This window comes from Neomonachus schauinslandi, chromosome 2, assembly GCF_002201575.2.
Source record: "Neomonachus schauinslandi chromosome 2, ASM220157v2, whole genome shotgun sequence".
NCBI lineage: Eukaryota > Metazoa > Chordata > Mammalia > Carnivora > Phocidae > Neomonachus > Neomonachus schauinslandi.
Genome location: NC_058404.1, coordinates 66,372,704 through 66,396,681, shown reverse-complemented (window position 1 = coordinate 66,396,681; position 23,978 = coordinate 66,372,704). Strand labels below are relative to the sequence as shown.

At 34.5% G+C, this 23,978-nt stretch overlaps 1 protein-coding gene and 2 non-coding genes across 5 annotated transcripts in view; all 3 read right to left on the bottom strand.

Annotated features, from left to right (window-relative positions):
• FSTL5 (follistatin like 5) overlaps positions 1-23,978 on the bottom strand; it is a 673,395-nt gene that overhangs the window by 206,811 nt on the left and 442,606 nt on the right. The gene's annotated exons all lie outside the window — the stretch shown is intronic.
• On the bottom strand, positions 13,147-13,256 carry LOC123324176. Its single transcript, XR_006539666.1, has one exon. It is a non-coding gene; the product is annotated as a U6 spliceosomal RNA (small nuclear RNA).
• LOC123324187 lies at positions 21,944-22,046 on the bottom strand. The gene has a single exon (XR_006539677.1). It is a non-coding gene; the product is annotated as a U6 spliceosomal RNA (small nuclear RNA).

Sequence of the window (23,978 nt, the reverse complement as noted above, 5' to 3'; positions counted from 1 at the left end):
TATCCCAGAGCTAGTGACATTGTTATTTTCAATTTGTGAAAACTCATCAAGCTCTAAATTTGTGGTTTATGAACTTGTCTGTAACATTTTTTTATATCTTAACAAAAATGTTTAAAATACAATATCCATGTTGCAAAGTTTACTTTCTGATTATTAGTACCTGTACATAACACTCCATAGAATCCATGTATTTAGCCCTATTGACACATATTTCTCTCTTTTGTAAATGCCTATTTAATTGCTATGGTCTGAATTGAAAATAATTTTATTTCCAGACCCTAAATAAAGGTTTTTTGAAAAAAAAAATTGGCGAATGAGTTTATTTTAGAAGTAAAGACTTGTAAGTCATTCAAAACAGGTTTTTCTATTACTTCTTGGAGGTTACCCATTTTTCTTTTAAATGAAGATAACCCATTATATATCAAGAAGCTGCTCCCAACAATATTCATTATTTTATGGTAAAAACCAAATGACCCCCTTTTCATTCACTAAGTTCTTGCCCTTCAGTTAAATTTACTAGTTGGAGACCCAACACTTATTCAAAACTGAAAATTAAATTGTCTTTTTTCTTCAATGGAAAATCATTCCACGTCTTAGAAGGTAGGTCATTTTAACAGTGTTGTTAACATAAGAATCCCCTTCTGTGGTACACTGATTTCATCGACGGTCTCAATTGCTTTTAATGTCCTTTGCTCTATAACTTTCTCCTTTCTTTTTTTATTATGTTATGTTAATCACCCTACAGTCCATCATTAGTGTTTGATGTAGTGTTCCATGATTCATTGTTTGTGTATAACACCCAGTGCTCCATTCAGTATGTGCCCTCTTAATACCCATCACCAGGCTAACCCATCCCCCCATCCCCCACCCCTCTAGAACTCTCTAGTCTTCTCTTCTTTGCCTGAGTTTTTCTGTGTCAGTTCCTCTGGTTAAGTGATGCTAGCAAATGTGATGCAAGCAGAGGCAGTGAAGAAAGGAAAGTGCATTTCTGCTTGCCCTGTTCCATGCCCTGTCCTGCTCTCTCTTGGATCCTTGCCATCAACAAGAACAGAAACCGAGATTAGCCTGCTAGAAAGTGAGAGACCACATGGAGTAGAGCTAAATCATCCCAACTGAGGCCGTTCAAGACGAAGCAGTTCTTAGCTTACACACAAGTTTAAGTACATAGGAATGAGAAAATTTAGCAAGGCTGGTGTAGTTCAATCCAGATCAGCAGGACCTCCAAGCCGACCCAAAACCTTGCAAGGGATAATGAATGGTCAGGACTTTAAGTCATTAAATTTTGGAATTATGTAGCAATGTCTATTTAGTGTAACTTTTTACCTCTGGCTGAAGTTTTCTCTTGGTTCTTTTTTTAATTATTAGAATTTTGTTTTGTTCTCTTAAGAAATAATCTTCATAAAACTTCACTAGAGTTACTGCATAGGCAAACTGAATAATAACCAAGAGGCCACACTGATATTCTTATATGAAGTGGTCACTTGGATTTCTCAATAGCTAAAGAGCATTTTTCTTCATATCCACAATGAGATATTATGAATCTAAATCGCATTACAACGAAAATGTAGAATATTATATGCCATGAACTTTAAAATTACTTAGGATGAGTTCAGAGCTTAAATTTAAAATCTACAAATGTTAAGTCTGCTAAATAATATAATTGATGACAAATTAAATTAATTACATATACAATAGTAATGTTCTGATTTCATTAAGAAAGTTTGCAAGTTTTAAATTAAAAAAAAATGTTTTTTTTAAATCACTTGGAGCCTGGGTGGCTCAGTCCGTTAAGCATCTGCCTTCGAGTCAAGTCATGATCTCAGGGTTCTGGGATTGGGCCCCATATGGGACTCCCTGCTCAGTGGGGAGTCTGCTTCTTCCTCTGCTCCTCCCCCTGCTTGTGCTCTTTCTCCGTCTCTCTCTCTCAAATAAATACATTTTTTAAAAAAAGAGAAATTTAAAATCATTCGGAAATATTTTACAATATAAAGGTGATAATTCAATAAATGTAGACTTTCTGTTTCACTATGTGTAAACTAACCCCCAGGTTGTTATTAAGTAACATACTAAGTTTGATGACTATCAATGAAGAAGTAGTGATGAATAGCTGCACAAAACTGAGCAGTCCCATGTTCTGAATCATCCTGAAAACTTGGGGAAAGGACCTCGTGATTTCATAATTACTTCAGAAATATTGTGTATATGAGACATTTATTACTGAATCTTTCTTCTGTGTGCACTTAGATGATACCACCCTTATTGGTTCAGCTGCCTTTGATAAGTTAGGAGAGAACGGGGAAGTATTGTTTGGCTAATTGCACACCCCACTGCTAAAATATAGATCTTATTCGAAAACAATGACTCCTTTTTATATTAATGCTGTCTGTCTGTTTCCGAGATAAGAATAAATAAGACTTTAAAAAATGAAGAGAATTAAATACCTTCTTTAAGACTATTTATTTTTTCCAGAAATGTTTATTGGGTAGCTCCTCTTTACCAGCCACTTTGAATCTCAGGCAAAGACTGCCTAGGTGTCTTTTCAGATGTCCTATGGGAAGGGATAATTTCCTTTTATCACAAAGAAAAAGAATCGGTATTGAGGACCTGAATAAAGATGGTCCTTTATTCTACTCCTAATCTTAAAAATAGTTTTCAACTCTCCAATTCAATGTATGCTTATGTAGAACAAAAATGTTTACAGAATTTATAGGATTTGATTATTTACCATCTTGAAATGTTTATTTTTCTTTCTACTTACTCTTTCTGCTTTCTTCAGCTGTGTTGGATGATATTATATATCCACACATGTATACTTTTCCCACCAAAACTGAGATTCTTAGAGAAGCCTTTTTGTTGCTTTTGTTAACAACACTTCAATTCTAATTATTTATTTAAGTCACCAACTTTTTGAAAAATCGAAACTCGGATTTGAAATCCAGCTTTGTCACAGGCTGGTTTTAAGAAACTGGAGAAAGTTGTTTCTTCTCTCCAATCGTCTTTGTCCAAATATGCAGAATGGGAATGAAAACATTTGCTCACTTTATCTCACAAGCAGATATAAGGAGAAAATGAAAATGAAATGATGTTTTGGAAAGCACTTTGTAAACTACAATAAAAAGTGAGACCATAATCCTCTTAATGATAAGGAATTAATAGTTTGTATATTGACACATCTAACTTTGCATGCATTGCAGGTTTCCAAATGGGAGGTAAACTTGTTAAAGTAACAAGGAATAAAACTTTATAATTATTTCTAACAGTTCATTCCAACATCAACCATCATTTTTCACACAGTAGGTAAAATTAAGATGTTTGAAGTTCTTTTATAAGTGAAGCTGTATATTTTTGCTTCTGTTCAGAGGGACTGCTTCTCTAATGGTTTCTTTTCTTTGGGCTACACAGGCTCAGACACCATTGTTCAGATGATAGTTTCACCTTTAGAGAAAAATAGGAAAGAAAAGTGTAACTGGAAATAAAGCTGTCTTTCCTCATTTGGAAACTTTCTACACATTTCTAAAATTATCAAAAAGGAAAAAGGAAAAAGTCATTTGAGACTACGAATCTCAAATAATTAGTACATCTCTGCTAAAAACATTTTACATCTAGGAGCACCTGGGTGGCTCAGCTGGTTGAGTGTCAAGACTCTTGGTTTCGGCTCAGCTCTTGGTCTCCTGGTGGTGGGATTGAGCCCCTCCTTGGGCTCCGTGCTCAGAGAGGAGTTGGCTTCAGAGTCTCTCTCCCTCTCCCGCCCTCCGCTTGTGCGCATGCGCACTCTCTCTCAAATAAATAATTTTTAAAAAATAAAATTAAATTAAAAAATAAAAACATTTCACACCTGTTAACATTTATAAGAGAAAAAAGACATGTGGTGCACTAATAGAAAATGTCATGTGAGAGTTTTAAATTTTATATCAAAAAAGAATATCTGAATGTTTCCCCAGTCTTGTCTCCTGCCATCAGGCTCTATCCACAGAGGGCTCTTTTGGTTTCTTTCCAGCAGTCCAGGATCCTTTCCACCCTGCAGTCCTCATATCTATTGATTGGCATACACCTTCCAGAATATCTCCTATATTTCCTTGAGATATTACATTAAATCTCTTGTTGGATAACATAAATTAGGTCCGTTTGTATAATCTGTCATATCACTCTGCTTTTTATTCTTAATTTTTAGTATAATTGCTATTAGCTTTTAAATTTTGTGTGACTACTTATAATGATTGATCTCCATAGTCTTATCCGTGAAGGCAGAGAGTTCACCACATGTCTCTGCCTTCTGAAGGCGTAGTTCACCACGTCTCCAGCATGTAGCACAGTGCCTGGCATATAGGAAGTGTGCAATGGGCATTTTAATGTGTTAATAAAAAAAAAATAGTAATTTCCCTTTTTTTTTAATTTCTCAGGCTTTTATTTGGAAAATTACTTATTATAAATAACATTTAAAAATATACCATGCTGAAAACAAGTTTATTTTACCTTTGACTAGATTTTTTATTAAGTGATAGATCATGAAGTGTTGCCATTTAGATTTATCAGATCGTGTTATGCTGTAGCATTCCAGTTTTACAACCAACAAATATTCTTAAACCTTAAATTATTGATTTCATTGGATTCCATGGCAAATATTTTATTTAAAGATGGTTATCAAAATTAAATTCAATCCTGATATATCATGTGGTTAGTTTGCTGGATTATATCAGTTCAAGCTGTCAAGAAAGAGCTTGAATGGCCGAATATTTTTTTCCAAGCTAACACATAAGACTGCTCTAGTTTTGTGAATGCTGGCAGAAGACATAAGATTCAAATGAGAGACAAAGGTCCTTCTTGTGGGTGGTGCAGCAAGCTGCATGAGCTTCACTCTTGCATCAGTTTCCCTTGCCCTCTCAGCCTTACGGGAGCAAGGCAGAACAGCCTAGGTCAATGCTGCAGACAGAAAGCAAACCCGAACTCTGGAGGGAGACTGTTTCTGTTTTCAAAGACTGTATACTACATAAATACCCTTACAAATATAGCCCAGAACGAAAACCGTCAGTGCCTCTGTTCACAAGACATGCAAAAATATTAGAGACTCATGGAAAACTGTTTTCTAATGTACTCTTCTCATATTAATGTATATCTTGCAGTTTATACTTTGAAATAATCATTTTTTTATCTTATCAGAGCAGTACATGTATGTGTCAGAAAATTTTTATTTCATAGGTAAACTTGGGCTTACTAAGTATTACACCAATTAAAAAGTGTACTGGCTTGTTGAAACTCTTCTTGCTAATAACAAATAGATAACAATATGCAATCTTAAGAATGTTGAATGTCGGCTTTCCTTCTTTTGGATTATATTTCTAGAGTCAATCATGTTGCACATTTGTCAAGTGCTCTGTTGGATGCGTAAGACTTACATATGCTCTAATCATAGAACTGCAATTTTATTATAGAATGCTTAAGCTGGTAGCAGTGATAAAGATGATTTAGAGGTGTACATCATGTATAACATCAAAAATCAGTTATATCTCTTTTCCTTTCCCAACATGTGCTATCGGCCTCAGAAGGAAGTTGATCCTATCCCTGTTTCAGCCCAACTTTGCTCTAAATTTGAGAAACTTGAGGTGATTGCATGATTGAAGTCAGTAAATGCAATCCAGCTTTCCCAAATCTAGTACAGGACTGCTTTAAACAAGAGTGAGGAGGATCATTTCAGTGGGGACAGAACATTGCTCGTGCCGTAGAAACCTAAATTGGAAATTAAATAATAAGGGGTCGAAATTGAAGATGAAGACTCTGCCACAAATTTCATTCTTGCAATGATAAGGCAGCTTGCTTTCATATTTATATGGAATTACTAACTTAAATCAATTTCTTTTGTAATTTATTTCATTTATATTTTGGTTGTGGATGAACTTTTCTCTGTGGAGATTTTTATGTGCTGTAGTTTCTACACGGTAATTTCAGGTGCAGATACAATAAAAAATTGACTAGGCCTGTCTTCTATTTTCTATAGCCTCTTTTCTCTTCATAAGACCAAATAGCCATCATAATTAAATTTTAAGGTTATGAGAGAAATATGTAAAATTACTTGTAAGATAACTCAATTCAGCATATTTGTTCTATTAAGGAATAAATGGACACAAAAGATCTGAATAATTTCCCCAAGGTGATAGAGTAGGTGAGATCAAGCAATAAAAAATATATAAATATAACTTCCTATATCAGTCAATTATTTAACTCATCACCTAAGGTTTTCTTTGTAATTTAATCTTTAATACTCTATCAAGAAAATTGAGAAGACTTTTTTTTTTTTAAGCTCTTGCCTAGTACAGAACATATGATAGCCATTATAACCAATCTTCTAAGTGAGGACCATGTGTTGGACTAGAAGGAAAATATAGGTCAATTACATCATGTGTGGCATCAATGGCATAATCAGTGGCATCAATGGCATTATGAAAACATAATAGGTCAATTGCATCATGTGTGGCATCAATGGCATAGTGAGAGCTGGGGGTCACTCAAAGTGTTGACTGAGAACAATGCTTTGGACCAGAGATGCCATGATGGTCAGGTATGGTAGGCTTGTAGCCATTGATGAATAAACAGCAGAAACACCTCCAGGTCAAATTATGAGAGCAGAGGCTATAGAGGGGACAGAGAGAATGGAGGAGGGGTATCCAGAACCCTGAGGGACACCATGCTCATTCTAAAATGCCTGGAAAGCCAGGGTAGGGGAAGTGGCTTTTAAACACTAGAAGGTAAATGCCTTTTCCTAGATGTCTTTAAAACTCATGAGATGGGATGCCTGATGAAAATGAAACATAGGCACATAACCCAGGTTCAGGCAAGGCAGGTTTGAGTATAAATGGAGGGGACTGCATGCCAGACAGTGGTGGGTGCCTGATGTGGATCACCTTTCACATTCTCACAAAATTTCTGGGTGGTGGCAAGATGATCCACCTTTAAAAGATGAGAAAACTGAGGCTCAGAGAGGTGACTTCCCACGGCTAGGAAGCAGCAGGGCCCAGAGCTTGAGCCAACCTTGCCTGGTAGGCTTGATTCTTTTTCAGAAGGTATTACCTATAGGCAGGTGCCTGCCGTAGGAAGCCCCAGTGAATACAATAAATGATACAATAAAAGAAGCAAAATACAGAAGTGATATTGTGAGGGGGTTTGCCACGGCCCTGGCCTGATAGAGAATGAGGGAGTGGTTTCTTGAAGCAGCTGGACAAATGGGCACAGATATAAGATGTGGTGGGATGCTCCAGCTACTCAGCTGCAGTTGGGAGGAGCATCCGAGGGATTCTTAGATTCTCAGCTTGAGTGTGGATTTCCCAGCCATCAAGGAAGAAGGAAGGGAAGTGATCTTCCATTTCTTCTCCGCACTGATGAAGCATTCCTGGTTTAGTAGGTGGGGAGAGAGAGGAGTGGGGAGTGAGAAGAAGGCACTTTTTCTTCAGTGGCCAGAGAGGCAGGCAGCCACGCTCAGCACCACACCTCAGCGCTGAGGTGGCCTGATCCCCCACCTCCCTGAAAGCAACACAGCGTGTAGAGGACTGGCGAAGGCACTGACCAGTCCCTCACAGACAACAACTCGCACGTGAGTCTGAGGACATTTGGACATGTCTCAATAGTTAATGTGTGGTATGGAGTGCCTTTCCATCAAGGTGTGGACTCTATGAGGGTAGTGAGTGTATCTTTTTTTTTTTTTTAAAGATTTATTTATTTTTTTGAGAGGGAGAGAGTATGCAAGTAGGGGGAGGGGCAGAGGGAGAGAATCTTCAAGCAGACTTCCTGCTGAGCACAGAGCCCAGTGCAGAGCTCGATCTCACAACCCAGGAGATCATGACCTGAGCTGAAACCAAGAGTCAGATGCTCAACCAACTGAGTGTGGATTTCCCAGGCACCATCCAGGTGCCTCCAGGGATCGTATCTTCTTTAAAAGCGATGGTCTTAGATCAGATTTCCCCACGAGTACAATCTGAGGCTCCTTTGGGAATGTTCTCAGGAGCAATACCTGTGAGAATGTGAGGGAAACAGCACATGGGAGACGGAACAGATGAATGGTGACATGATTAGAACAGAGGCCTCAGCTGACACATGGGGAGCTTGGAGGGGGGTAGATACAGGCTCCCCACCAGGAGCAGGAGGTGTCAATTTCTATTTCTTTAAATTTCTTCTTTAATCTTGTGTGTGTTTATCTAACAAATAGTTATTTATAACTGACTACATATACTGTTATAGTAACTCTAGCCTCTATTGCAAATTAGCTAAGAATTAGCAATATGTTATATGTTTTTATTTATAAATGAATTTTTCTATCCATTTAAATATTTATGAAACACCCATTAGGGAATATACAGTATTCAAGGTCCTGTGTATATAAAAGTGAACCAAATAACCAAAAAATCGTCTGCTATCAGGAAGCATAATTACAGTGAGGAGAATCAAACAGTAAACACATGAAAGAGCTCATTTCTGAGCGTAAAATTATAGGGAAAAATTAGGCTGGAAAAGTTACTTTGGATGGAATGGTCATGCAAGGCCTCTCCAAGAGGGCATACCTTACTAACGTAACTATAAACCTGAAAAAGAACCAGCCATGGGAAGGGCCAAAAAATAAAAATAAAAAAGAGAACAGAGAGAGATGCTGAAACTCAAAGCCTCAAAGGCCAGAGACCCTGGAGTTAATTTTGTGAATGTCACAGCACTTACTTTAGGCTGGATAAGTTCATCTAGAGACAAGAGAAGGGGATTAAAGCTGGCACTGCCAAAATCTAGAGGTTGTTAGAGGAGGACGGGTTGGCAAACAGGAAGACTGAGGATCAGCCAGAAGTTCAAATATAAAACCAGCAAAGTGTGGGAAGCCAAGAGAGTAAAGAGATTCCTCACACTGTGTGTCTTCAAATAACTAACAACTTCTAACGCAGAATTTCACTTAGTTGGGAAACTTGAGAAGAAAATAAATACAAAATCAAAAAACAAAGTACAACTTTAATGTTACTTTAGAATAAAGGAAAAACAATAAAACGATATATATAAAAGTAATTTTAAGTTAATAAATTGAAATATTGTATCCATATTTTTAAAAGAAAATTTTTTTATACCTACTGCTTTCAGGATAATAAATGATACGTAGTTCAGTGGCAAAGTAATAAAAGAATAAGGATTTATTTTAAAGTAAAATAAAATCAGTGGCATATTATAGGGCTAAAAATGTCAGATTTCTCTATCTTGCCCTTCACCAGAACTAAGCGTATGGTCAGGGTGAATGAATTTGGTGCTTGAAATCCACCCTACTGAGTTCTACCATTGTGATATTCATTAGCGCGCCCACTGGCATATTAACATAAACTTGTGATATGGTTTTCTAAGTTCTTTTAACAAAGATAAAAGGTCATGTAGTTCACTTGCAGATTGGAAGTAGGGAAGACACAATATCTTTTTAGGGCATTACTTCAATGAGGGCATATAAGGCTATAAATCTTCAGAGGGAATTCCTGCTTCTGAACTGAGAAGGTGGTTGACAGTATTAAAGGATTGGGGGCCAAAAGGAAAGGTGTTGAAGTAGAATCTAAAATAAAAGCAAGAATTATGTGATGAAGGCAAATCACACACCTCTCCTTGTCTCAGAATTATCATCTACAAAATGGGAATATTAGTATAACTACCATGTTACAAGATTGAATGATTCCATTTGTAAAATATACTTACAAGTATGTCTGCAACACTGCAACTGTAACATAAGTATTTATTATTGGTGTTTTGTTATTTTAATTTTAATGGCTTAACAATTATACCTTAAGATTGAGTACTGAATTTCAAGCCAGCTTGGAGCTAATTAAGGTACTAACAAATCTTTTAACCAAGCCTGAGGGAAACTATATCTATTGAACTCAAAATATAATCACAGAATTTCTTGGAAACCAAAACTAATGCAGCATCTAATATAATGCGTCCAACACTTAACATGGTGGCCTAATCATATAAGTGTTCACTAGATGATGATGCTGATGATAAAAAAAGAAGACCCAGGGTAAGGGTGGGAAAACGGGGAGACCAGAAGACAAATTCCCTGACAACTTCTTTAAATAGTATCCAGTTTAAGAAAACATACAGGCAAATCCACATGCAAAAAGTTGTGGGTGTTGTGTTTTGTTGGTTTTTTTTTAAAGATTTTATTTATTTATTTGACAGAGAGAGAGAGCGAGCACAAGGCAGAGGGAGAAGCAGGCTCCCCACTGAGCAGGGAGCCCAACTGGACTGGGACCTAGATCCCAGGCCCCTGGAATCATGACCTGAGCTGAAAGAAGATGCTTAACCCACAGAGCCACGCAGATGCCCCCATACGCAAAAAGTTTTATTTACATTTCAAAAATATTAATCTGAGCTCTCCTTTAAAGAACACATTCCCACAGCATCTTTTAAATTATAAATTACAAATTTTGTTTCACATGTAACTTTTCTGGGACATATCTGGTCAGTGAACTAACAATATAAGTATAGAGAATGCAGAAAATACAATTAAGTCTGAAGGTCATTTTAAAATATTAATTTTCTGTGAAGACTTTGAATAGAAACAAACAAAATATACAAAATATGAACTCAGTGTAGCTCAATTATATTTCATATATCATTGACTAATTAATTGAATCATTTTTATGTTGATTTTATTATTTAATCCTTATATATTACACTCCCAAATTCTTCTTATGTTTAAAGAAAGAAAATAGCTGAGTGTGTAAATTAAAAAAATGGTATGGGCTTATACTCATTAATTGCTATTTAAAATACTCTTGCTTGCAACTTATTAAATGCCTTAAAGTGGGAACTTCACAGTGTGGTTTTTATATCAGATAAGCCTAATCTTTCCTGTGATATTTTGACATTCTTATTTAGCAATTATCTTGTCTTCGAATTATAAAAAAATCAGATTAATAAAATTACTATAAATATTAAAGCTTAATTATTCTGTATGGATTCTGATAAACTTCCCAGTCTTGTTCTAGTATGAACCAAATGATCTGATGTTTAATAATCACATGATCCTGAGAAAGTTGGGCTCCTTGAATCTCAGTTTCCTCACCTTTAAACTAGGGTTAGTAAAACTGAATTTATTTGATTAAATAAATTTTGGTCAGTACATCTTCTAGTATAGTATCCATCACAAAATAGGCATTCGTTACAGTAGAAGCAAAGAAGGAATTTGGCAGAGTGACAAGGGCAAGGAGTTTGAAATCAGAACCCTGGAAAAGACTTGGATTCCATTCTGTACCCTTGGGTTCCATTTCACAAGTTAACTGGCTTCACTGATTAGTAAGAATAAAAATGTTATGTGGCATGATACATGCACATGTAGTTTCTGGTAAATTGCAAGTAATCACAATCATTATCTTTATAATTATATTCCAATAATCTATTCTCATTAATAAGCCTTTTACCTATACTCTGATAACAAATCACTTCCATATTCCATCCATTATAAATACACTATATTTAAAATAAGTTTATCCCCAGGGAATAAGTATTCACAATCACTACATATTCATCAGCACCTCCTCATCATCTGATGGTCGACAATCTCAAAAATATGGGAGCAAAAGAGAACTTCAACTGAAATATAGGATTGCAATCAAGTGCCTGTTATTATCTCTTATAGAACCTCAATTAGAGAGATTCATTGAGCTAATAGAAACTGTAATCAATCAAGAAAGATGAAGTGATCGGGTGAAATAAATAAAGGATAGAAGCATCCTGAATAATTAAGAATCCATATACTCCTTTCTTCCAGATTTATACACAAATGCTACATACAAAAAAAAAATGCAGTTATATCTAGGATAAAAAGATTATTATTATTTTACCTCTTTAAATATCAAAATCTTTAAACATGAAAAATATTTAAAGAATTACACAATACTTTCATTATCTAATAAAATATTATTAATTTTTTCTTTATAAGCATAACAATCCATGTAGTACAGTAAGAAATGTTAAAATAACTGACAATGGGGTTTAATTACCCTCGTTAGATCAAATAAACGTTATAACTAAATGGTACAAATATTCTCCACTCTTCAGTGCTTCTATATTTGCACTATCAGTATACTTCCGGTATCAACATTTTCCATAATTGTGTGTATATAAACTTTTTACTAGGCTATCATAGCAATACATTTTTTAAAATGTAGCACATTTAGCTTCCTTTTGTAAAAATTATTTTATTAAGCCACCTTTTAAAATTGTTTGGATTTTATCTGCTACTCAGCAATCATATTCTTACTTATCCTGGTAATCTGACTTAAAAGAGCAACAAATTTTCTATTGCTCTTTCTTTTTCTTTTTTTTTTTACTAAGTGTATCTTCAGATTTTATTACTTTATTGTTAGAACATGTAGAGAGAACTAAACACTTTACAAACCTAATCTCATATGTGAAAGTTTATCATTTTCATTTGACAAAGTAGAAAGAGGCTCCAAATCTCAGTCTAGATCACACATCTAGTTAAGGTCAGAGAAGGAGCTCACATGTCCTATATTGCCTTAGCTCAGCACTCAAATCATGATGAAGAACAAAATGTTGGGCGCCTGGGTGGCTCAATTGGTTAAGCGACTACCTTCAGCTCAGGTCATGATCCTGGAGTCCCGGGATCTAGTCCCACGTCGGGCTCCCTGCTCAGCAGGGAGTCTGCTTCTCTCTCTCCCGCTCCCCCGTCTTGTTCTCTCTCTCTCTCTCACTCTCTCTCTCAAATAAATAAAGAAAATCTTTTTTAAAAAAAGAACAAAATGTTACTGGGGTACATGAGTGGCTCAGTCAATTAGGCAACAGACTCTTGATTTCGGCTCAGGTCTTGATCTCATGATCATGAGATTGAGCTCCATGTCAGGCTCTGTGCTCAGCATGGAGTCTGCTTAAGAGTTTCTCCTTCTCACTCTGCACCTCCCCCGTTCTCTCTCTCTAAATAAATAAATAAATAAAATCTTTAAAGTAAAGTAAAAAACAACAACAAAAAATGCTACTGTACCAAAGCAATATTTTCCTTTTTCACTTATTATTTTATAAATATTATAAATGTGGACTGATATTTCTGAATATTTCTATAATTTGCTTCTTTCTATTTTTTAATCTAATCTTCAGGGGATAAACCCCAAGGTTGTATTTGTGAAGTTCATGTTGAGATCTCTACATATTCATTACGTGATCCTTACGCAGGAGCCATGCTAATCTTCTCTGTATCTTTCCAATTTTAGTATATGTGCTGCTGAAGGGAGCACTGTACATATTCATTACTGTTTAAAATTTATGTAGTTTGCAGGGCAAAGTATACATTAGGAATGCGCATAAATAAGTTTAAGTTTAAAAGTTAGAACCATCTTATTTATTTTTTATTTCTTTAAGATAGGTCACCTAATATTTAAGAATTCAAGTTTGCATTATTATAGTCCGACAATACTCTTAGACTAAATTATTTTGATTTTTGTTGTTGTGGACACTAGACTGTAGCATGTGGCCAGATAAACAGGGACCAGAATGATTTGAGTCACTACCTATCTAACCAAAGCTATATTCGTCTTGTGAATTTCCTAACACAGTGTACACAGCTTTTTTTTTTTTAATTTTTCTCAAGCTTCAAGCCTCACTCATGAAACTATCATAATAGGCATAGAAACTTTTTATCCACTTTACGTAGAAAATGTATGTGCTCTAGTATCTTTTCTCCTCTCACTTAAAAAATACTCCTGTTTTGTTTGGTTTTTTTTTTTTTAAGATTTTATTTATTTATTTGTCAGAAAGAGAGAGAGAGCACAAGCAGGGGGAGTGGCAGGCAGAGGGAGAAGGAGGCTCTCCCCTGAGCAAGGATCCCAATGCCTGACTCGAACCCAGGACCCTGAGATCATGACCTGAGCCCAAGGCAGCCATTTAACCAACTGAGCCACCCAGGCATCCCATACTCCTGTTTTTTTTTTTAATGTAATCTGCATATCACTTATATCAGAATCTCAATGAGTGCTTCTTTAAAAATATAGATTACTTTTTCCAACCCAGCTATTCATTAGATCTTGAAAGGGGTAAAGCACTTCACAATTAAACTCTCCCAGAGATGATTTTTAACATATAATAAGTTTTAAGACCCACTCCATATACGTTTGCCTTTTTGCCTTTCTTAGTGGAAAACAAACAAACAAAAACTCCCCTTCATTTCCACGAAGGAAATAGTTTTATTATCCATACTTTCTCATATTTCTTTTGTCATTCCTTTTATAAAATGTCCTCCTTTGGGGTGCCTGGATGGCTCAGTCGGTTACGTGTCTGCCCTCCGTTCAGGTCATGATCCCAGGTTCCTGGGATGGAGCCGCATATCTGCCTCCTTGCTCAGCGGGGAGCCTGCTTCTCCCTCTCCCTCTGCCCCCCCCCCACACACACACTCATGCTTGCTCTCTCTCTCTGGTGTTTTCTCTCTCTCAAATAAATAAATAAAATATTTTAAAAAAATAAAAATTAAAAATTACAAAAATTAAAATGTCTCCTTTATCTCCAGCATGCTTTTGCCCTAATTTATTGGCTTATGCAATGTTCATGTCAAGCCCTTTTTTATCACGGCTTTACCCAATCTAGAAGCAAAAGTTAAAAATTAGCCAAAAGATTCAGTTATCCAAGTGAGATATTAGGAAGTTTGTTAGCACTTCCTCCTCCACTTTCTCTGTTTATCCACCTAAAATGCCTACATGATATCAAAAGTGCAACAACCCTCACAAAGGAAGGCACAGAATGAGAAATGAAGAAGACTGGTTCCTGAAGCCATAGTTGATGAATCGTTCCAACTCCCAGTCTGCTCAATCTTGCCTTCTGTTATGAAAGACAAACATCCTTATTTATTTAAGACATTGGTTTTTGAATTTTCTGCTATTTGTAGTCATATTCAACCCCTAGCTGAGACAATGTGTGGATCTAATCAGGGACAATTTCTGCTTTATTTTTTAACTGTTTTGACCAAAATGTTTTTCAGGCATTTTCATTGCATTATCCTTCCTCCATTTTCTCAGATATTCTGTTAATATCAAAGTTAACACCTGGGAATTCTAGCTTTGGATACAAATGGATCCTGGATATCAATGGATGTCATCAAGATCTGGCATTTTGTTGTTTCTATACCCCTGTTCTGATTTTTAACATTATATTTTTATTTTCAGGCTGACTCTCTCCACATGATAGCTCCTATAACAGAATTTCTGAAGATGTGACCCAGCAGTATATCTTTATAAATCTAAAACAGAACGGAAAGAGCTCAACAGATTGATCAGTTCATCTAAAACCTGGGATTGATGTTGACTGCATGTTTTGATGAATAGACTGAGTTATGTGTGCTCCATCTGGAACTAAGGATGAGGTCAACTTCATCCAAATGCATGGACACAGAGTCATGGAGAGATGGCTATCTAAGAAGATAAAGAAATGCTGAGCAGGCAAAACTAAAAAACACAGTATAACACTTTCCACTTTACTATGACCTTAGTTTTGACTTTTTATATTTACTTGGAATGCTACAATATCTATTTTTTTTAAATGCCCTGTTTCCTATACTTAAGTTGCATTCTCAAGCCAATTGTTTCTTCCTGTGTCTAAGTCCCTTCAATAACTTCCGTTTTGAACTATGCTTATGTAGGGGAAACTGAGCAGAACTTTCCACTAGTGCCTAAGGCAACAGAGTTTGGAATTTGAGACTACTCATGTAATCTGCCTATTAGAAAAAAAAAAAAAAAAACCCTCTTCAGAGGAAGAAAAAAGAATCCAGAGTATCCATAACATATTTTTCTTATTGTCCACTATCCAATGAAAAATTAACCAGATAGGCAAATAGAAAAAGATGACCAAACTCAGGAGAAAAAAATCTGTCCATAAAAACTGATATTTAGATGACCTAAATATTGCAGTAAGTAAATAAGGACTTTACATAGGATATTATAAATAGGATCAAAGGCTCAAAGGAAAATAAGGAATGGCAAGAAACATAATTTCAGCTGAAATCATATATATATATACATATACATACACACACATATATATGCATGTATGTAATAAAAACTCCAAATAAAAAAATTAAGAGCTGAAAGTCAACAAATAAAATTAAATAATTAACTATCACTGAATAGAATTAGCATCAGATTGGTAATGCCTAAGGAAGTATCAGTAACTTGAATGTATTTAAATAGAAATTATGCTTTCTGAAAAATAAAGAGAAAAAAGCATTAAAGAAAATTTAACAGGGTGCTGGAGACCTGTGGAAAAAATATCCATGTTAAAATATATGCAATTTTAATACCAACAGAGAGAAGAGAGGAAATATAAATTAAAAAAAAAATATTTATTGACCCCAAATTTGGAGGACAATATCAATTTATGAATCCAAGAAACTAAACAAAACGGAAACTTGATAAATGCAAAGCAAACAATAATGATACCCAGGCACATTATAGTCAAATTGTGAAATTAAAAGATAAAGAGGAAATGTTTAAAGCAGGCAGGAAGGGCAGGGGGAGTGACACACTATATACAGTAAACGATAATGGGATTGACCACTTCATTCTCTTTAGATAAAGCATGAAATAAGAAAAAGAGGCCAGAAAACAATAGAATGGCATCTTTATATTATGAAAGGAAATGCAAATAAAATTGTGAGCACAGAATTATATATCTGGTAAAAATAACCTTTATAGATGAAGAAGTAGAGACATATTCAGATAAACAAAATAGAGAATTAATTGCTAGCTTATTTACTATATAAAAAGTGCTAAAAGAGGTTCCTCAGGATGAAAATAAACACATAAGTAATATATATCATATATAAGTTTATACAATATATAAAATATTATATATAATATATAAATATAAATTTATATAATATAAATCATATATATTATATATAATGAGTATATTATATATATTAGACCACAGAAAACACAAGGTAGAAAATATTTCAAGCTAAGTGATAATTAAAATATAAGATTTCAAAATGTTAGAGTTACAGCTAATATATGTGCATGTAGATTTAAATGGTGTATAATAGGAAAGTAAGAAAAATTTAACCTAAATTAGCTAAGATCTCACCTTAAGGAGATAGAATATATAAGCAAATTAAACCCATATTAAATAGATGGGAAAAATAAATAAAGAGCAGAAACCAATACAATAGAATAAAAACAGAAAAAATAACAAAGCAAAACAGTATTTGAAAAGATTAATAAAATTGATTAAATACAATACCTATTATATCCAAATTAAATAGATGCTATTATTACAGATGCTAAAGACAAAGTTATAATAAAGTCATGTTTAAAAGATTTTATTGCTTTATTTGAGAGAGAGAGAAAGAGAGAGAGAGAGAGAGAGAGCAAGCATGAGGGGGAGGGGCAATGGAAGAGGGAGAGGCAGGCTCCCCACTGAGCCGGGAGCCTGCCTCCGGGCTTGATCGCAGCACCCCGGGATCATGACCTGAGCTGAAGACAGACGCTTAACCAACTGAGCCACCCAGGTGCCCCTATTATAAAGTCATGTTTTCCATAACACTCATATGTCAATAAATTTAAAAGTAGGAATTTAGAATAACAGACAAATTGCTTAAAAATCGCTCAAGTTAAGTTAATCAACAGGAAGCGAAATAGAAAATCTGAATAGCTCTATATTTCTCAAAAATTGTATTTATTATCAAAATCTTCCCCCACAAAGAAAGTTCAGAATTTAGATGTTCTCACTAGTGAAACGAATGAACTAATATACCAATCTTACACAAACTCTTCCATAAGTAGAGGAAGAAAGCACACCTCAGCATATTTTACGAGCTCAGAAAAACCTTGGTATCACAACATGACAAAAACATTACTAGAATAGAAAATTATAGCCTTTCATAAATATAGACATAAAAATCTTTACTAAAATATTAGTACTTGAAAGCAGCAACATATGTAAATGATAATACATAAAGGATAATACAGTATGACCAAGTAGAGTTATTCCAGGAATGAAAAATTAGTTTAAACCTTAATGAACAACATAATCTATAAATTATCAGAATAACATTATCACCTTAATAAATGAAGCAAAAAGATGCTGGACAATTTTCAACTCTCATTAATGATAAAATTCTCTGAATACTAGGAGCAGGAGATAACTACCTCAATCTGATAAAGGATATCTTGGTCATGACAATAAATCATGACAAATTTGCTTTATCCAGGAAACTAAGGTTGGTGGATATTATAAAAATCAACTTACATTGAAAGATTAAGAGAAAAAATTCATAAGACCATCCCAAAAACTGCTGAAAAAATAACACATTTGATAGAAAAGAATCACCAATGGTAACATTTTTGGAACATTCAGAATAAAATAAACATCCTTTATCTGCCAAAAGATATTCAAAATGCCTAGAGTAAACATCATATTTAAGGGTCAAACACTTAAAGCTTCCTTTGAGACTTGTAAGAAGAGAAAAATTCCCATTATCATCACTTTCATTCAACATTGTACTGGAGTTTCTAAAAGGTGCAGTAAGTCAAGGAAAAGAAATAAAAGCAGAGATAGGAAAGAAAGAACCATGCCAGTATTCACTGATGTTAGGAACAAATTATGAAGTTTCAATAAAGTATCAAGTGAAAATCATGTAACTCAGACATTTATGTCTTCAGCATGAGAAATATTGTTTAGATCAACACTTAAAGATTTCTTTTTTAAACTTATGAATAGATTTTTGAGGCAGAAAGCCTCAGTTCCATTCCTAGCTTTATTTCTAGAGTTTCCTGATATGCTCACAGAAATATCAAGCATCACAAGGGGTGTTGGCAGTTAAAATTATATGTAAATACACACAAACACACACACACACACAGTTGTACCTTAGGTTACATCTGGAATATAACCTAGACCATAGGAATTTTCTCAACTTCTTGGCCCACGTTTTATTGTATAAGATATTGGATCCAATTAGAAATTATATTAATGAAGACCATTGTCCTCATTCTCAAGTGCACTAACAAAAATGACAAAAGCATGACTAGAAGGTGAATTTTAATTTTGTTTTTTAATTTTTAAATTCTCACTATTTACAAACATACATTCATTCCAATTACTGCATTTTTAATTTCGACATTCCTGTAGAATTAAGTTAAATAAATGACTACCAAATGATCATGTATTTAAAAAATTTAAATCTGAGATATTGTACCTGGACTCTTTATAAAATATGATGATTGTTCAAGATTATTTACAGTTTTTATATTGGTTAAGTGGAGTCCCTGTTTGTCAGAATATTATAGTAAAGTGTCATGTTATCAATAAAACCATTTCCTGTATAATTTTTTTAAAAGATTATTTATTTATTTTGAGAGAGTGAGAGAGAGAGGCATGAGCTGGGAGAGGGACAGAAGGAGAGAATCTGTCAAGCCAAATCCCCACTGAGGGAGGAGCCCCACAAGGACTCAATCCCACAACCCATGAGATCATGACCTGAACTGAAACCAAGAGTTGGACACTTAACTGACTAAGCCACCCAGGCACCCCATGTAATTTTTGATAATAGTTTACTTTAAATAAGTTTTAGATTCAGTTTTTAGTAGTACATTTATTTGTGTGTGGTTGACATGGTTTACAAAAGAAGAAATAATCAAATAAAAAAATGATAAAATCATGGTATTGTATTTCATATCCCAAAGGATTGATTTCTGGCATGATATGATATTTTAAGCCAATTATAAATATCTCTATTTCTGTTAAAGAAGGCTATTGCTTTTCTTCATTAAGTGGAACCTCTAAGAGCAGACTTGTGCAGAATATCTTGCACCCTTTGTTCGGAGAGCTTTAATTTAATGTATTTGAGATACTTGACATGGTAAAATTCCCAAGGACTTACTTATATGTCGCAAATTTATTATTTCTCTTTAATTAAATTCACATATGCTCTTAGGCAATTAAATATGCAAGAGAAATTTTTTAAGTGATGAGAAAGATTACAGGGATGGATGTACAAAAGTGAAATTTTCCAATACTGGTTACATACTGTTTTACATAAGACAAAGACAATGGAGCAGATAAATGCTTCCTCCTAAGAGATAAGATAGTTATTACTAATTAAGAAAATGCATTTGAAGCAATTACCAAAAGATAACAGCTGTAACTCTATTCATATTTTGAGTTTCCCCCTATCTGCCAAATTGAAGTGTGGACCTCTACTCCATAACTGACTGCACTAAATTTGATCCTCACCACTTTTTTGTATTAATAGGACTACATGCTAAGTTTTGAAAGGCTAAATGACTTCCAATCCTGAAATCCAGAGATAAGCACTTTTATTTTGATATTTTATTTTTTCTCTTCATGTATATATCCATAGCTATAATAATGTAATTCATTTTAAAGATTGAAATTCAGGGTATCTTCTGATATAATAATTTAGAGAATAATTAGAGAGCATACAAAATTATGTGGCCCTCCAATTTGATGATTTTATAATGTATTTTTCATTCTCATATATAGATACTTATTAAAAGTTGCTTTACATTATGAATAGAGCTACAGATTTATAGTAATAAGTATCTATTGTTTTTTGTTGTTTTTTCCCTTTTTCTTTACGTTTTTTTAAAAATACTTTTTATTTTTTATTTTTTCCACATTTTAATTTAAATTCCAGTTAGTTAACACGGTGTACTATTAGTTTCAGGTGCACAATATAGTGATTCAACACTTTCATAGAACCCCCGGTGCTCATCACAAGTACGCTCCTTAAATCGTGTCACCTGTTTCACCCATCCCCTCTGGCAACCATGAGTTTGTTCTCTACAGTTAAGGTGTCTGTTGTTTTTTAACCACAGCACATTAGAAACTTTCATCCTTCAATGCAAGTTAATTACTTTCTGTGTGCTCATTATATTAAAGTGCTTATAGCAGAACTCCAGTTCAGAATAGAAAACTTTGCACTGCTTGCGAAACAAAATGTCATCTGCTATTCTGCAATGAGTTAAGCATCTAGAACAAGAAAGACTGATGCTATTGTGAGATTAAAATAAGTATTCTCACTTCTAATCTGTATCTGTTTCTGTCCTGTAGAGATTGTTGAGTTTGGACATATACAAAATTTAGTTGCAAACCTGGGCAGAAGCCTGATGCAGTCTAGATTGGAAACAACAGAGAAGCAGGTGGTGTGGAGAATAACATGTAAGTTGTGTGGGGCTTCTTTGGCCCATATCACAGCACCTGCAGTTGGAGCCGAGTGAGGAAACACCAGTCCCAACTCTACTATGACTGTCAGTAGCATGCAGTATTTTTCATTAGTGGAATAGCAGAATAAGATATCCATCATATGGAAATGATAGCCTTAAAAAAGTTCTCTTTAATCATATGCAGATTATAGTCATAATAAATTGACCATTTTTCCACATTTATCAGTTTTCAATAGCAGTATTTCACAATCATTTTAGGAAATGTGTTTTTATCATGTATCTTTGTGCAAAATATTGACCCTCAGAAACCTTAATGCTTAATTATACTAAATTAATTTTTCATAATTCACCATATTTTTATATTTATTACTACAGCACATAAGGAATAAATAGTGTATAATCAGATAATTTTCCACATGATAACTGGACATTATCAATTTTTTTTCTGGAGTATTAAAGTGAGATTGACTAAAATACTAGCATTTCTGTTCTATAGATAATGAAACATATAATTTCACATATGAAATACGAATTATTATTATAAAAATTCTGAATTTATACTGAAGCTATTATACAGATAATAGACTTTGGAATAGTTTTATGATGGCAACATATAACAAAATTACTCATTTTTGATTCAAATATAATACACAAGGAAGATTAGACATGGATAGAAACATTCGTATACAGACAAAATGATATGACTTTGGAGCCAATAAATCCGGCTTTTTTTCTTTCCTTTTCTTTTTTTTTTTTTAATGGAAACTTTCATGTATTTGTGTGTCATCCTTGCACTGGGGCCATGCTAATCTCTGTATCATTTCAATTTAGTTTTATGTACTGCCAAGCAAGCACCAAATCTGGCTTTTAATTCTGGCTTTACTTCTAGCGCCCTTTGCATGATTTTGGTTAAATCAGTGTTTTAGCCTCGGTTTCTAAGACATTAATTAGGGGGAGGGCAAGCACCTTTCCTTATTGAATTTGACTATCATGACTAAATATCATGATTGAATGAATCAATATAATATAACTCTTTAGCACTGTGTCTATCATGTGGTAGGCACTCAAAAAATGTTAATTCCCCTAACATGTTTTTATTTTAGTGATTAGATTTGAAAATCTATAATCTCTATGTTTTGAGTTATGGAGAATATTTTAGTTGTGGGAAATTGTTGCACAAAAACAACAAATTGAACTTAAAATATCAATGATCCCTGATGAGTCTAAAGGCTTTCTTAAGGTGGAAATGTTATACTCTAATTAGAAATATGACCACAATGATAAAAACTGTTTAAAGGAAACACATGAACGGCAGCTCCAGTTTTTAAATTATATCTAAAGAAAAATTACTATATAAAACATAATTTCAAAGTATAATCATTTTACTTCCTCAGATTAACCAAAATGAATGACAGCCATATTACTTTTAATGTGCAAAGGGATGCCAAAAGGACATTGAAAATCACTTTAGTCCATTAAGGGTAACATTAAATCCCAATGAAATTTAAGTCTTAATTTTATAATGCATCTCAATCTGAAACCTTCATTTCTAATTAGTAATTTATTCCTTTGAACTTCCTATCAGGTTGGCTGTGCCAATCTTAAGCCCTCGAATACAATTTGTCACTTACTCATTTCTGATGTCAAGATTCAGACTACTGATGGACAACCATGTTATTCCGCTATCTGGATGTACCAAAAAAAAAAAAAAATCACTGATCTCAAGGACCAATACAGCTCTATATCTTATTGACTGCTTGGCATATTCAACTCAATAGTATTTATTGGGAACTTCCAATGAAGATATCACTTTGGTTACTATATGGTTTCAAAATGTGAATTAAGAAGCACTACCAATGAGCAAAGACCTTGGACTATAGTGAGGGAGCTAAGGGAACATATATATAGATATGTGTTAGACAAGTAGAAAGACATGATCTCAATGTGTCATTAGTAAAATCTAGGTTTGTTTTGTTTCTAGAGATCAGTAACATTTAGGGTACATGCAAGCAGCAGAACCTTATGGCTGTCTAACATATTTCTCACACAAGGAATTTCTTCCTCCTTCCATCATTTTTTCAAGTGGTTTATGGGACTACCATCTACATCTCTACTCCAGCTCTATTTTCCATCCCAAATTGCAACAAACGTTTCCAACATATATTTTATTAGTAAGGAATAGTAAAATTGCAAGAGATTATAGGAACATCAATATATAGGTAACTTACTGAAAACGTTTTTAATGAGGAGAGCAATCTTGAGTAGAAAAAAGTGGGACTTTTTTTTTTTTTCAAACCAAGGTATACATTTTGGTTTGAATCAGTTTATGCCAAAATTATTGAGGGGCCTGGTCAAAAATCTATGTGTGATCTTTCAGGTCTGACCACAGGCAGTAGCAAAGGTTTTGCCTGGCAGACCTTGCAAAAGAAAGCTGCACTTCCTACACCGGACTTAGAGCACAGCCCGTGCACTGCCATCTCTATAGAAAGTTACAGTCAAGAACTCAGGATCCCTTGGCCAGCCATGCTCTTATCTATATTACTAACCCCAAGCACCTCCATTAGGTACCTCCATCAGGAAGCTGTGTCAGAAGCACCTCTGACAGGCACCTCTGCTGAGACCTCTTTATGGGGAGAAGGGCAGGGGGAGGGACTCGAGCACATTTTTTTCTACTCTGGACTCAGTATTTAGTACTTTGCCACTCCTAGCCCTTACCCATCCTTCCCCTCCTCCACCTGAGTCCATAAAACTGCAGGATCCTTTTGTTCAGCTTCTCTTGGGAGTGAG